Below are 12,635 nucleotides of genomic sequence, written 5' to 3' on the forward strand. Positions count from 1 at the left end.
ATTTAATTGAGACATTAGAAAATATGGGGATTCATGAAAGTTTTGTCCTGTATTTTTTTTCACATATTAAACATGTCCTGCATTTGAAAAAAGTGTTTGCATACATGTTTTAGAACATTTGGTACCTGCAATAGGATGAAACACCTGTTATAGGCTGTGTTTGTGTTGCCCTCAAGCTCCTATATTGAAACTCTAACCCTTGGCGATGGGACCGAGGGGACATAATTATGTCATAAGGATGGATCCCCCCACAATGGAATCAGAGTCTTTGTAAGAAGAGAAAGACTAGAGCTCTCAGCCACGTGAAGATATAACGAGAAGGCTCTGCAATGGGAAGACAGCTCATCAGGAACCAGCTCTCCCTGGACCTTGATCATGGACGTCCCCACCTCAGATCTGTGAAAAATCGATGTTGGCTAAGCCACCCATTCTATGGTAATTTGTTATAACAGCCCAAGCCAACTACGGCAGCGAGGTTTACACAGTGGATCTTTTTCATGGTAATCTGTGTTTACATCTAAGAGAAGACAGTGGCTTGAGAAAAGCATTTCTGTGCCCGAGCGTGTGAATAATATGCTATAAAGTGCTTCTGTCTTCTCCTCAGGAAATTACCATTTTGGTTTATTGGATACTCTGATATTTTAAATAACAAGGTTTCCTGTTTGAAAAATCAAACTGGAAGATAAGGTAACTGCTTCTGAAAAGGGCTGAAGTGTATGTATCATCTGGTCGAACAGGTCTTCTAAGTTTCCAAATATAACTAATTTAAAAGCAAACTACATGGTGCTTTAGCATAAGAAATTAAAATATTCTACCTATAACTAATACATACTTCCTTGTCCTTCCCATTCCTTCATTGTTTGAAAAAAAAGTCCTAGTTCAGTGCACTTCTGATACTTAATGCATAGAATGACTTATATGTGTAACTAGAGAACTTCCAGCCCTTCTTTTTGCCAGTAATCCAACGGCAGCGCACTCACTGGTCTGCTTCTGGACAGGTGACCAACATAAGAAATCAGATGTGACATTATTTGCCACCTGAAGTCCCTTCTAATCACCATTATCAGTGGAGTGAAATGCCTACTTTCCCATCACATTTCACCATCTTAACATGTTTTCTGAGAATACACCAGCTCCACTGTCTGTATTTCTTGTTCTGAATGTACACGGGGAATAATTAACACAGCCGTATTAGAGCATTCAGACTCCCCAACCCATTCACCTTCCCTGCCACGTAAGTGAAACAGAGCACTGATGGTACATTTATTAAACACAGCCCCAAGGTAGGACACTGTGGCTGACAAGGCCAGATACCAAACAAACAATTCATGGGTTTACTGGTACCAATCCCCTGAAGGCACTGTTGACGTAACCATGGTGAAGTAACCATGGTAAAGTAACCTGTTCTTCTTATACTCATTCATTTTTTTTAATTAAGATTAAAATCACAACACTTCATGCTTCATGAAAATTTGGTTTCACAACTCTGAATTTATAAAAAAACAAACAAACAAAAAACCAACTCAATTCCTTTGGAGTAGAAGTGTTTTAAAATATAAGTTAATTTTTGAAGAAATTTTTTTCAGAGGGTCTACTCAAATCTATTCTGAACCTCAATATGGATCTATTTTCCCATCAGGTATAAATTTATAAAAACAAATAGAAAGTTTTTGTCTTTAATTGTAGTTACATATAATGAAATTCTGTGACAGTAGGCTACTCTTCTGTCCAGACAAAACCTCAGGACTTTCTAAGCTTTTGATTTTTTAAATTCCAGTTTCATAATAGTTTTATGTAAAATCATAAAACCTAAATTAAAACAAGAAAATTTGGACTATGAAATCCTCCCTTGACTTTGTTTTCCATTAAAGTAAAACTAGATCACAGATATAGAGCCATATATACAAAAAGATACTAAAAACATACTATTGACATCAGGAGACGGGAGGGCTACAATATTTGGAGCATGCCTACATCTTAAAGTCTCCTTCTATGGGTGTCTCCAGTGTGAGTCAACAATTGTAAACCATGCACTATTTAATTTAGTGTTTTTCTGATAGGAAGTTTCATACTAACAGACACCCTCCAATATCAAACTGAGAAGCCCACACGAGAAATACACCCAACTGTATCCCCCTTCTCTGAGAAATGTGAAGGGGAAGTTAGAAACAATAGTATATGACTTTTCATTTTACAGATAAGAAAGTGAACACCCAGAAAAGTGAATGAATTGCTTTTTACCACTCAAGTCATTCACTGATTTAACAAATATTATTGAGTAGATATTGTACAGCTCAGTGCCAGGAAGGTAAGTTGGAAAGATGAATGATATCCCAAAGCAGAGACCCTACACTGAACACTAAACTCACTGGGTTAGAGCAAGGACCGTAACTTCTAGAATACAGGCGGGTACCCGACCCACTTTGAGTCAGTCAGGAAAGGCTAAGCAATCTGAGATGGAGCTGGAGTAGAGACAGGAGCCAAGTGAGTGCAGGAGGAAAGGCTGCTGTTCAGAGGGACAGAGTACTGTGAGCAACGGCACGGTGCTTAGAAACAGTCCGTTTCCATGACTCCGAAGCACTAAATAGAACTTGGGTAGCTGCAGGAGGTGAGGCTGCAAAGAGAAGTATAATGTGACCATGAGAACTATTCTCAGCTATTGAGAACAGAGGCTATACGTTTTCTGATTTTGGTGAATAATTTTCTTTTTTCTAATAACTTGTAAAATAGTTTCAGAGAGCCACTTGCTTCATTAATGCATTAATCCCTGCACTCTCTCTGACGGGACAAAATTAACTTCTTTTTTATTTTATTTTATTTATACAACTTTTACTAAATTAGCAGGCTAAAACTGTAAGTATTTCCTCTTTTTACAACAAAATTAACTTCTAATCTACTTTTAACTTTCTTCCCTGTCCTCCATTTTCGTACTTCACAAAAACTTAAAACGGCTTTGTAAAAATATCTCAAATCTATTATTTCTACTTAAACGTTTACAACTAGTTGAAAGTGCCTATGTCTGCCCAAATGATCAAATCTGAACAGTGTCAGCACTTCAGAATCTGAAACGTGTAACAACAGAGCACTGCATTACTTTGCCTGATTCCAGTCAGACCAGAGAAGCCAAAGGTACTAATTGTTGAGTGATGGGTACATGTGAATGGGAGCTGGACATGTGTAGAGAGAACAGTTTTCATCATAAATGATTCTTGCTGTTAATGGACCTGAGATAAGATTTTTTTGAGCAAAAGCTCATGAAAGTAGTTTCCTTCCCACGACCCTTCCCTAGACATCAAGATTTTCCAGGTGTGTACTTTCATTATGACACGGATTTTGGTGCTGAAAGAAAGTCATTAAGCTTGTTAGTAGAAAACTACTCTTAAGTGGCACAAAGCCACTTAGCCATTCCTGACTTTAGATGGTGAAAGATGAGGGATTAAACACATGTAGTTTTTATGATAAGAGCCTCTACGATCATTTCCATGATATTCTACAGCCTCGAGGAGCCGTTACATTTAATGGAGTTGGAAAGCCATCAGCCTCTGTTCCTTTACAAATAAGACTAAATTGGAAATAAGGTCACATTTAAGAGCAGGGCGTCTGTATATTTCTCCATGGATCAAAACTACGTAGTCTAGGAGAGGCAGTGTAACAATGAGATTAAGAGTTTTGGAACCAGAAAAACTTGAGCATGAATCCTTCCATAGTTATTTACTAACTCTGTAACAATGTTTACAATAATTATACCATGTCAGGTATGGTATCTATGTTATACAAAACTCACATAATTCTCTGTAAGAATTGGTGTGAAACTGGTGATTTTTCTTTCTTAAATATTTAGTAGAGCTCCCTTGTAAGACGACCTGGGCTTGGAGGTTTCTTATGGGAATGTTTTAATTACAATTTTAATCTTTTAATAGTAATAATACTGCTTAACACATTTTACTTCTAGTTATGCTAGAAAAATAAGTGGAATAAGAAATGCTTTTTCTAGGAATTTTGCCATTTATCTAAATTTTCAAATTCAGTATATGATCTTATAAGTCTTTGGTTTTCATAAGGATCTAAAGGGTTGTCCCTCTTTAAAAATGGTATTGGTGATTTGTGTTTATTCTTATTTCTTAATCTGTATCATGAGGGATTTACCAATGTTACTAGTTTATTCAAAAAATATTTGGTTTTCCTTATCTTCTCGGTTGTATATATGTTGTCCAGTATATTATTTTCTGCCCTTATCCTCATTCTTTTCTTCTTTCTCCTTTCTCTGAGTTCAAATTGTTATCATTTTTCTAACTCCTTGAGTCAAATACTTAGATTATTAATTATCAGTGTTTCTTCTTTTCTAATATATGTATTTAGAATATATACTTTCACTAAAAACCTGGCTTTGGCTGCATCCCACAAATATTGAAATATATTTAAATGTCATTTAATTCAAGTTATTTTCTAATTTCCTTTTTTTTGATAATTGGTCATTTTTAAATGTATTTCTTAATTTTTAAAAAATGCTGGGATTTCTACTTATCTTCCTGTTATTGTTTTACGGCATAATATAATTGTGATTAGAGGACATATTCTACATGATTTCAACTTTTATGATCCCATATATGGTCAATTTTTCAATGTTTCCTGTGCAGCTGAAAAAATGTGTCTTTTGTCTATATATTTATCATGTGCATTATTCCAAGTGTGTTAATTCTATTGCTCAAGTTTTCTATACCCTCTGTTACACTTTGATTGTTCCATTAATTACTGAGTTTATTAAAATAGTCAACTCTGATTTAGGATTTGTCTAATCCTCCTTTTAAATCTATCACTTTAGTTTGAGGTAGTTTTAGGTGCAAACAAAATTAGAATACTTTAATCACTGAATTCAATTTACTAACACTAAAGGAGCATACCGTGATGCTCTTTTCTTGTAATAATGCCTTATGCCTTAAAATCTATTTTGTCTTATATTAATATAACTACTATAATTTTCTCCTTTTGAATGTTTGCATAGTAAGTGTGTTCAATCTTTGATTTTCAACCTTTCTGTGTCCTTATGATTCACTTGTTCTACATATTTTATATTCCTGTGCTAGAGGGCAAAGCCACCACCTAACCTAGTTAGGACTTTTTAATTCAGTCAGGTAATTTTTGTCTTTTATCTACAGTAATTACTTCATTTTAATTTATTCTAAAGCAAAACATTTGGTAATACATTTTGGGATTATGGCTGCTTTTTTACTATGTAGTTTCTATGTTCTCTGCTTTCTACACTTTTTGAATTGATGGAGTGTTTGTGTCTTTACATGTTTTCATAAAAGTTTTATACCATATGTCTATTGTTATAGTGGTTCCCTGGAAGTGACTAGACGTATTAATTGAAACATTTATCCTTTTTCTTTTAAAACTTGTAAAGTTTTAGAACAGTAACTCCAAACATGCATGCTGTTATTATGTATTTTAATTACAAATAGAAACATATTTTGAAATCTTACAAGATATTACTGTTGTTTTTCTATACATTAATTTGCAGTTATATTTACCCATAATTAACACGTTTTTGTTCTTAACACCTTCCTGCATCTGAATATTTTGTATAATTTTTCATTTGAAAAACGTCATTTGAAGGATATCTGCCGCTTGAAATTAGCTCAACTTTTGTTTATCTGAAACATATTTATTGCACCATGAGTTTTGAAAGATATTTTTGTTGAGTATAGATCCTAGAATGGCAACTCATCCTTTTAGTATATTGAAAATGCTCTTCCAATGTTTTATGGGATATGTTATTAGGATTGTATTATTGCAATGAAGTTAATAGCTATTTATCACAATTTTGAACTTTGAAGAAAATATGTCTTTTTTTCCTTCTCAAGATTTTTTTCTCATTGTAATTTATTTTTTTTTCAGCTGGACTATATGTGTCCGAGTGGAGGAATTTGTTTTGATTTTTGTTTTTGTTTTTCGGGTATTTTTTATTCTTTCTGCTTCGGATTGTTAGACTTACTGAATCTGTGGCTTAATATTTTTTATAATTTTTCAAAAATTCTCACCCACAATATCTTCCAACATTGCTTTTGTCCCATGCTTTCTGTTTTTCCTTCAGAAAAATAGTGTGTATTTTATAACTTTCAAAGTATTAGCTCTATATTTCAATTTTTTTGGAGTTATTTTCCACTTTTTCTATTTCTATTCTTAATGCTAGATATTTTCTTATGATTTTTTTTAGATCATTAATTTTATCTTCCCCCAAACAGGAGCATCCAATTTGTTGTTAAATCTCTTCTTGTATTTTAAATATACTTGTTTTAAGTTTTAGATCTAGAATTTATATTTGGATAATTTCCAATCTGCTATATCACCTTTTATAGTTGCCAAATATCTGGTGAAATTTCAAGCCTGAATTCTATTTCTTTGAACCTACAAAGTATAGTTTTTATATAATATTATCTGATAGTACCATTATCTCTAGTTTCTGGGGGTCTGTATTGAAAAAAGTAATCCCTAATTGTCTTCCCAAATATTGTTTCTGCAAAATTCTATGGTTCTGCTTATTCTTCTGGCTCTTGCTTCATTTTTGTTGTCTCCCCATGTTCTTCGTTCTCTGTATGTACACTGGACATTATATTTTAAAGTTACTTATAGAAACTCACTTCTAAAATATTTAAAATATTTCTAAGAAAAGATGAAAATGTCCTAAATAGAGAGATATGTCATGTTTGAGGATTAAAACACTGAACATAGCCAAGAAGTCAATTTTCCGCAAATTGATCTATAGATTTAATGCAATCCCAATAAAAATCCCAGTCCTTATATTTTTGTAGCCATTGCTAGTAAATTGTAAATTTATATGGAAATACAAAGAAACTGTAAGAACTTAGCAACATTTTAAAAGAACAAAGTTAAAGGAGTTTCTCTACCTGAGTTCAAGGCTTGCGATAAAGCTGCAGTTATTAAGACAGTTTGCTATTGGAGAAGTGGTAGATACATAGAACCATGGAACAGAACAGACAGTCCATAAACAGAGCCACATCCTTACTATATATCACATACTAAAAATTAACTCAAAACATATCATAGATCTGAATGTTATAAACTGAAACTTATATAAGAAAATGTAGGAAGAAATCTTTGAGGCTCTCGTGGAGATAACCTCTTAGACTACAAAAAGCACTAACCACCAAAAAATAAAAAATTAAGCATTTCAAAATTTTTTTAAAAAATAGCTCTTTCAAAGATACCATTAAGAAGACTATATGCAAGCCTCTAGTGGGAAGATAATATTCACAACATATAGGTATGATAAAGGAATATGTAAATAATTATTTCAAGAAAATAAGATAAACAACCCACTTTTAAAAATGGGTAAATTTGGGATAGCCAATTAGCTCAGTTCATTAGAGCATGGTGCTTTAACACCAAGGTTGCCGGTTCAATCTCCACATGGGCCACCGTGAGCTGCGCCCTCTTCTAAATAAATAAATAAATAAAATAAATGGGTAAATTTGCAAAACAGATTGTAGGAAATAAGACTGAAGACAAAAGAGTATAATGGTAATTTTAATAGTCCAATAATAAGTAATAATTTTTTCAGTTGGGTAGTTATCAAGAAATACTGAGGAATAAGAAGGCATAGTGAAGTATTTACTACGGTAAAGAACCAGGTTTGGCTTCCTGCATTCTGACTGTAATACTGGATATAGAACCAAAGAGCAGAAAGGTAACATATTAGAAAAGAATGCACAGTGGGAAAATGAGTTTAATTTCTGAAAATATTAGATTTTAGTTTCCTAATCCAACATTTAATGGGTCTGACCATTAGGTTGACTAGCAGTTCATAACTTGAAGGAGGCTTTCAGAGAAACTGGAGAAAAAAACCTGAAACATGGTGTCATAAAGTCAAAGAAAGACGAAACCATATTTTGAGTAGCAGTGAAATATGAAAAATGTTTTTAAAAATGAAGAAATGACCACCATATTTGGCAACTAGGCTCTGGCTATTTAGTGGGAAGAAATTCAATGGAGTGAAGGAGGTAGAAACACTGTAGTAGATTGTGTGAATAAGATATAAAGAGATGGGAATTAGAATTGCACATGACTCTTCAGTGAGATTGATTATAAGTATGTTACAGAATGAATAAATGGAATTGCTCTAGTAAGAGGTTATGGAGAAAATATTACAAGCAAAGGCATGAGTATAAACAGTGCTACAGAGATTGGTGTGTTGGAGGAGAGAGTTGTATAAAGAATATGGAGCTGACTACATTATTTTTAAATGACCTCAATCTGAAGATGCTCTTAGTGGGATTTGTCCCAGAGTATACATTAACAATGAAAGCGTGTAAAAATAAATGTTCAAAGTCCACCAGGAATTTCCAGGCTGTGGCTTCAGACCCTCCTTTCTTTGATTTCCAGTGAACTCTAGATGAAAAGGACAACTGATCTAAGCAGCTTTAAAGTGATGACTAGGGATTTATTTTTAAAACATTTGGGTATTAAATTTAAATAACTTGCTCAGGTGCTGCTGCCTCCTGGGAATTTTCATGATAACTACCCATCTTTATAACTTAATCACATAAAACAATGATAATTATTTGAAACAGAAATACTTCATTTTATTTTTAATTGCAGGAACAGTATTCACTCTTTTATAGGCTTTAAATCCCACTGACATTTAGTTAGAAATGGAATGGTTTATGTTTTAAGTAGTAAGACTCCATTTTCTAAGTCATTTATAGGTGATATGGAAAAGTTTTAATTATATACTATTTTAATTTTAAACATTGTGTAGATATCCTTATTATCCTTATTCTCTATTCACAAGGAAATAATAACCTAGTGATATTTTATTTTAAAACTATATTTCTTCTGATTAGAGAATGAAGAAAAGAACCCCCCAAATTTAGCAAAATGATGTAGTAATTTTAGAGATTTGAAATATCTCTAATCCAATCAATTATGAGGGAATGGAAGATGAGTAACTAAGATACAGATCTTCAAAACTTAGTTCTGTTTTCTTCTCAAACATTAGATAATACTAATAATTTATGTTGAATTACAGGTATTACCAAAGACAAAGTTATGATTCTAATCCTTATTCAGTAAACACATGAGCTCTCTGGACGTCACTGCATGTAGACAAGAGTGTTACAAGCAAACATATTGGAAGGATAAATTAATAGAAAAGTGTACTTCTGTATGGATCACTTAAAGAGAAGATACATATTTCTTTGAAATTGTTCAGCTAATTCCTCAACTTTACAAAGAAAAGGAAACATGCCATTAGCAATAAGTCAGTGATGGTAATTTTATTTTAACTCAGATTATCTCATGAATGAAAATGGATACTCCAGATTAAAATGAAAAAAAAACAAAAACAAAAAAAACACAGAAAAACAAAACAGAACAAAACAAAAGGAGAGCCGTGATTAGATTTTTCTCCTAAGAGTAAACTGCAGGAGGAGATTCTCACTCTCATATATAACTGCTCTTTTGACACCATCTTACAACCATGAGGAAGACCAGCATCCATATCTATTAAATGCATGCCTGGCAGAGAAGAGAAGCAGATAGTGGTTTGGGGACCAGATGACACTGATGAGCAAGCAAATCACCAACTCAGAAACTGCCCTACCCTGGATGTCAAACTGATGAGCTAACAGATTTCTTACTGCATAGGCTAGCTTGATTCAGGTTTTCAGTTACCAAAGCTGAAATCATCACAGTGACATGATCCCCTTCTCTCTTGACATATTTACACTACTGATTGTAGTTTTATGAAATACATCAAGGAAAGACATAATGAAAAGTGGAAAAGGAGTGGATGTCACAGAATGTCAGACAAAGGATGTAAGTCCATGGTGAGGAGTAAGGTGGGCACTTGTAGGAGGAAAGGGATGGAGAGATAGAAACAGCATTATGATCAGACCACCAGCCTAGTATATCTAGTTTAATAGTTGGGTGCTGACTGGGTTGAGGTGAACTTCCCAGGTCATTTTTAGCACGGATCTGTGATGACATTTCCAGAAGACTGGGAAGGCTGGCAGCAGATGCAAAATAGATTCTGGATCAGTCAAAGTCCTGACATGAAAGGGATGGCATACTCAGGGGTTCTGAAAAATGATTTAATTAAGGAAAGATTTATAGATGTGGGGGCAGCATTAATGGAACCCACAAGGGATAGTGATGTGCCTAGGGACAGATAACAGGGAAAGCATTACTTTCTCTAGATTTGGTGGGCAAGGAAATGTGAGGGTGACACTGGGGTGTAATAGAAGCTGAGCAATGGAAGAGGGCTTCCCCGTAAGATCGATAATCATGCACAGCCACTACCAGAACTATGGCAAGGGACAGAGGGAGGGAGCAAATCCATTGCCTGCACCTCCCTCTCTGACATTATGATCTCATCTCCATCAGTGCCACTGACAGACCAAGATGACGCAATGCCCAAAATCTCAGAGGGAAACAGTGCTTAGGGCTCAGTTCCCCAAGACACAGAGTAGTGAAATAATCTAATAAGGTTAGAACAGGGCAGACAATCACCGACATTTCTCCTTTAAATATATGGCCACTCTGACTTGCTATCTGTTAGGGAAGATTTTACTGCCCACACAGGGTCAAGTTGCATTCAAAATTCTGGGTAATTCACAGAGTTGCTTAAATATCAATGGTGAAAATGTATGTGGTGCGATTTTGAAAAGCACCAAGTAGCGGCATTTAGTGTTCCAATGCACAGCAATTATGGCACCAGTCCAGAGTCACACAATTCCCTAATTGTGAAATCCTTCTTTAAAGTTCCTAGGAATATAATAGTGACTAAAACTTCAGTAGAAATGAGTTAATTTGTTCATCAGTTGTGACTGAGCCCAGATAGCAGAGGCCCAGGTACGTTACGGAATAATGAACTGCTGGAAATATGAATAAAGCCTCCAACATTGAAAAATGTCGATATGTGAACTATCTGTGATGCCATCACATCTCCTTAATATTGTAGAAGTAGGAAGGATAGAGATTTACAAAAGTACTCCTTTTTTAAAAAAAAATATTGATAGATTTATAAATATGGAAGCAAAAATCCACAAAGTTTAATCACTTAGGGAGTTGTCCTTAAGAAACAATCCACTACACTTACCAAAATTTCTTCAGTAGGTCTAAAGAAAAAGAAAAAACAAATTTCTATCACAAATAACATTTCAATCTGCACATGTGGAAGTGAAAGAAATGTAGCTTTCTTTGTTTTCTCAGTTACTCAAGTAAATTTCTTCTAGTCCACATTTAACCTTATTGTAAAAACAAATGTCAGTCAATTTTCTAAGGTGTCAGAAACTTGATTCCTTTTCATTTAGAGTCTCCTTCCTTCCCTATAAATTCTAGGACCCTTTAGAGAGGCGACCATCAGGTGTGTGGGAAGGATCAGATCCAGCCTATTTCCGCACTGACTGACAGGGACACCGCTCTAGCCCTCAGTTTTGTTTCACTCAATGTGCTGTCGCAGCCTCCTCATCGGGCCACATGGCCTCTCTTCAGATCCTTGGGACCTCAGTGCCATATGCACACCACTTTCAGACATGGGGGGAAATATTCTCAAACCATCTGAGGAACAAGGGCCACGAGGTCCATCTACCTGACAAACCTCATACAGCCACTATCCGACGTACCCGTGTCACAGAACAAGGTTAGGTGCTGAGTGGCCCTACGAGACATTCAACCTCCCAGGTCAAGTGGATCACAATGGCTATGTGTTCTTGGCTACCTAATCAGTCTGGAGGGTCTACCTTCCCTACCCTCAGGTTCAGCTTTATTTATAATCCAAGTTAGGTAATGAAAAGAAGCACTATTAATAAATGCACCCTCACAACTATTACAAACCAGGGCCATAAGGGGTAAATGAGAACCTAAAGATTAATATATACTTATGTATAAATATGTAACATAAAATTATTTTCCATCTTATTTTGTTGAACTAAAATGGTCCAAATCTTTTGACTTAATTTAGGTTAATTGGCAAGAGTCATTCTTCACCAAACACTAGCATCCAATTAGCATGGATTTTGAAAGGCTTAGCTTGTTTCTCTTGAGATTTCAATCTAAGATTTCTCTTGCTACTTCTTGATTCATTTCTAGGCTGTGGAATTCACATTGAAATGAACATGTGGTTTTGATTGGATTTCCTCCAATATGGCAGCAAAAAGGAATAGTTTTAATTCCAATAGGAGAAGAGATTCTACATACAATCCAAGAAAATAAAATTCACGTTTCAGAATACTGAATTGAACTCACATTCCAAACATATTATACTGAAGCAAGTGATTTTAGGCTTCGGGGTGGTGAATTACGTTTGCTCTGTCCCTATCCCTCCAAAGGAGGAGAAACAAATATGGATTTTAGTTACTTTTTAAAAGTAAAATAATTTCTTAGAACAAATAAACAAACCAACAAAGAAAACCCTATTAAGGTCTACAGAGTATAACCTCAACATCCTAGAAGAGAAAAGGTAGCCTCAAATTTGAACCAGAACCCACCCCAACTCAGAGAGGCTGATACGCAGTGATGCTCAGAATAGTGGTCCTAGCCCTCCTCTTCCTTCAGAGTTTCCAAAATGTCTGGCATACTTTGGCATTCCTAGTGTTACCTCAACATGTAATTAC

This window comes from Rhinolophus sinicus, linkage group LG07, assembly GCF_036562045.2.
Source record: "Rhinolophus sinicus isolate RSC01 linkage group LG07, ASM3656204v1, whole genome shotgun sequence".
In the NCBI taxonomy this organism is placed as follows: domain Eukaryota; kingdom Metazoa; phylum Chordata; class Mammalia; order Chiroptera; family Rhinolophidae; genus Rhinolophus; species Rhinolophus sinicus.